The sequence below is a fragment of the Otolemur garnettii genome, unplaced genomic scaffold, assembly GCF_000181295.1.
Source record: "Otolemur garnettii isolate 467f Iridium unplaced genomic scaffold, OtoGar3 scaffold00084, whole genome shotgun sequence".
In the NCBI taxonomy this organism is placed as follows: domain Eukaryota; kingdom Metazoa; phylum Chordata; class Mammalia; order Primates; family Galagidae; genus Otolemur; species Otolemur garnettii.
Window position 1 is genome coordinate 3,721,749 of NW_003852479.1, and position 4,676 is coordinate 3,726,424.

Consider the following 4,676-nt stretch of genomic DNA (forward strand, 5'->3'; position numbering starts at 1 on the left):
GTTGGAACCCACCACCTCCAGCATATGGGGTTGGTGCCATACTCCTTGAGCCACAGGCGCCATCCTCCTCAGGCGGGATTTGAACTCCTGACCTCAAGAAATCCACCACCATGGCCTCCCAGAGTGGTGGGATTACAGGCGTGAGCCACTGCTCTCAGCCTGTTTTCATGAGGTTTTAAAATCACTGTATTTGTTGCTCTTCAGCTTATTTTTTATTAACTGAGATATTGCCACAAAATCTATTCAAATTTCCTAGGTCACAATGTCTCTAAAAAATGGCTATAATAATAACTATTGCAAAAAGTTATTGAGTGAAGAGTGAAAGAAACATACTATATAGTGTCGTTATTGTTGCTGTAAAGGATGAAACAAACCAAGCAGCAGGAATACAAATACTTATTTCCTCAGGATTCAGTTTTGTCATTAGTAAAAGAATAAAAACTCTAAGAAAAACGTTTTACTGTCTCTCTGAAAACAATCTTTGTAAATAATATGCAATTTAATTCAATCTAGGGTTCCCTTGACATATCTATTAGGACCAGAAGCCACTGAAGAATTGGTAATTATACAAAAATGTAGCCAAATAACCTCCTCTAGCATTTGTATGTGCTTCAAGAATTACTATCTTTAATTATCCTGTTAACAGAATATCCTTGTATATAAACATTAGGACTTGACTTCAACACTATTAATACTCCAGTTACTGGGTGAAAATTTGGAATTTTCTGCCTTATTTTCTCTGATCTTTCTCTAGTTGTCTTTTCAATTACAGATACAATTTGTAAAAACCTATGGTAAAAGAAATATAAAATTCCGATATTATATTAAGGAAAGCCACATTACATTAGGGCCTCTATTGATTGACAATCTTTAACAAATCACCCCAAAACTTTGCTGCTTAGACCAATAAATATCTATTATTTTAGAATTTCCATAGATCAAATATCTGCTATGACTTAGCTGAGACTCACCGGCTCAGGGTGCATCGTGAGGCTGCTTTTACGCTGTAGTTCTGGCTACACTGTCGTCCGAGAAGGTCCATTGCAGGGAATAACCCTGTCTCCAGGCTGACTTCTGGGGTTGCAGGATGAGATCCCTCACCACCTGGACCATTCTTCAGGGCCACCCGACCACACGGAAACCGATATTCCCCAGGACGAGAAGTCTGAAACAAAGAGGGAGAGGGTGTGTCCAAGACAGAACACAGTCTTTTCATAACCCAATCTTGGAGGCAATAGTTCATCATTATATTGCATTCCATAATAGAAGGAGTCACTAAGTGTAGCCCACATGAAAGGGGAAGGAAGTATGTGAGGGTGTGGCATCATAAGAGGCAGGAATTTGGGGGGACCACCTCACAAGCTGGCCCTAGTGCTTTCCACACCTCCTAAGGTGAGATTTGGAATGACATAATACTAAGTCATACTGAGACATTGTGGACGTCTGCAAAGGACAAAATAAAAATACAAAAATTATAAACTCCTTCAGTATTATATTCAAGTTCATCAAAAGGTTTATAGAACAGATACTATTGATAACCTTTAAGACATAAAAGTAAAAATGGAAGAAAATGTCATATTTTCTTAATGTATGCAGCAACTGAAGCTGGCTTGGACACAGAGAGAAAGGAGTACTCATTGTTGGTGGAGCTGAAAACTGGCACAACCTCTGTAGAAAGTACCTAGAATGAAGATATTTCAAAACATTTAAAGTAGACCTACCTTTTGATGGAGCAATCCCACTCCTAGGTATTAACTGAAATGAAAAAAAAAAAGGCATTTTATCAAAAAGACACTTGCACTTGAATATTTATAGCGGCACAATTCAAAACTGCAAGGAAGTGGAAAGAACCCACATGCCCATCAATTCACGAAAGGTTTGATAAAAGCCATGTGCAGGACGTGCACACCATGGAGTACTATTCAGCCTTAAAAAATGTGATCTAGTAAGTTTTGTAACAACCTGGATGGAACCTGAATGGCATTGGAGTTCATCCTCAGAGTGAAGTTTCCCAAGAGTGGAAAAACACCACATGCACTCAATGTGCTCAATACCAAATGGAACTCGTCGGTCAACACTATGCGACTCAACAGGACTCAAGTAGGTGGGGGGAGGGGGCACAACCCACACCTGGCTGAGGAAACGCACATATTCTGGGGGAGGGCACCTTATAACTTTCACTCAAAAAGTACAAAAACAAATAACATAAACAAAATGTGTGCACCCTGTCATATTCTGAAATTGTAAAAAAAAACTGTATGCTGTGAATGTAGAAGTTCCCGGAGAGCAACGTACTAAGAAGCTTGATTTTAATGTTTTTTTAACTGTTGTAAAAACTCGAGAATAATAACACAGGCATAAGGAAGACCCATTATGGGTCCGCTGAAAAACAGTCAGAGCAAACCAGCTTATTTTCACTATATACTGATAGATTCATAATGTTTTGATTTCAGAAAAAAGTTGGACAGAGTCTCTCTCCCCTCCTCTTCCTCATTTTCCTCCTCCTTCTTGTTCCTCTAAGATGATGGAATAAGCTATTAATAATTGTATTACTGATTCTATGGTTGATTAAAAATATACCAACAACATTGATTAATTATGAACAATCTATAAAACAGGCTCTAATAGAATGAACAAAAATGTTTGCTCTTATCAATGCTCTGTTAAATTCTCGGATTAATAAACTTCAGTCCAAAATTAATTTTTTAGATTACATAGAGTTGGCAGAGATACGTGGGTTACAATAGAAAATAGAGTTATAAAATGCCAATAGATTTGAACAATGAGGCAAATAAAAAATGAATTTCATAGAAATAAAAAAAACATGCTGATGAAAACTAGCATTTTTTTTTTTTTACAGGAGTGGGGCTGAAAAGGTGTTATGAAAAGTATAATATTTTGGTGATTCAGGCTTTTTCTGCAAAAAAGAAAAAAATCCAGAAAAGTCTCAAGGAAATCATGTTATTGAACCATTACACATTGGAAACCATTTCTGGAGGAAAGAGTAAAAATAGTTTAAAATTATATGCAGCAGATTCAAAAGAAACCTGTCTTCCCTCATGTTGCTGCAAAGAACCAGTGTAATTTCCAGCTACACGAGCAAAGGCACAGGTGTTAGAACTGAGGACGAGATTGCTCCTGGTATTGATTTAAATCGACGTCTCTTGACTTTTTGGTCTCTGAACTTCCTAATACTGTTACAAACATCATTAAGGATCCCAAAGAGATGTTGCACGTAAGGATTACATCTATTGCTGTTAAAACTGTAAGGATTTTGAAAAAATTATCATTTTATATTAAAATAACAATAAGCCAACTATATGTTAACATAAAGAAGTTTTTGAAAATAAAAAAAGAAAGTTTGTTTCAAACAAGGAAAAATTAGCCAGACGGGGTGGCTCATGCCTGTAATCTTAGCACTCTGGGAGGCCGAGGCAGGTGGATTGCCTGAGTGCACGAGTTCGAGACACGCCTGAACCAGAGCAAGACCCAGTGTCTAAAAATCGCCGGGCGTTGTGGGCACCTGTAGTCCCAGCTACTGGAAGACTGAGGCAAGAGAATCGCTGGTGCCCAGAAGTTTGAGGTTGCTGTGAGCTGTGATACTACAGCACTCTACCCAGGAAGACAAAGTAAGACTCTGTCTCAACAAAATAAAAAATAATAATAGTAAAGAGAGAAAGAGAGATAAAGAAAGAAGAAAAAGATTGGAATTCGTTTATAATTTGCTAATCTGTTTAATGCTGAAGTGAATAGGAGGCAGCTAGATTCTTACACTACTCTGCCTTTAATTTGTCACAGAGATTTTATTTTGGTTTAAACGTGAAGAAAGTCCAGGCTCAAACTCTATGTGTTAGAAAAGTGATAGTATTTTAATAAACTGTTCACACATTTAAGCATATTTTTCTTTTCCCACACCAAAATTAGGTGCGTACTTTTGTAACAGTAGTACTTTCTTGAAGGTTAGTTGCAGTATAAATTCTCAAGCTATGACCTTGAGGTTTTTAATACTTGATCCCTTTAAAATCTATTGGTCCATCCATCTTGGGTTTGGGACACATCCTTTTATGCATGGTTGGTCATTTGGAAAATCTTTTCTGCTTTATGCAGAGCTCCTAACTTTTGACATATTTTACTATAAAATGCTGAAATTTAAATTCCACTATTTTTTATCACTACTGACCCCACCAATAAACTCCTTAAGCCTCGTGAAGCTGTCAAGCTCATCATGATACATAACATTTTCTAAATTTCTAATGTTTACTTGAGAGCTCAAATTTTATCATTAACCACAAATGAATTTAATATTCTTTTTGAAATAGCAGATTCATTTCACATTGAAGAAAATATTGGTATAATATCCAAAACTTAAACAACTGTCATTTCACAAAAACAGTGGCTGGGTCTAGTCACAGCTCAAACAATTACAAAGATCAATTCCTTCTATGATAATTTTGTATTGAGTAGAAGGGTTTTATATGTATTTTCCATTTCATCACACAGAATATTGAAAAATATTATACTAAATGGTTGATATCTAATAAAATAAATAATTTTTATTCCTTCATCAAAGGCATTTTTTTTTTTTGAAACAGAGTCTTACTATGTCGCCCTGGGTAGAGTGCTGTGGTGTCACAGCTCACAGCAACCTCACACTCGTGGTCTTAAGTGATTCTCTT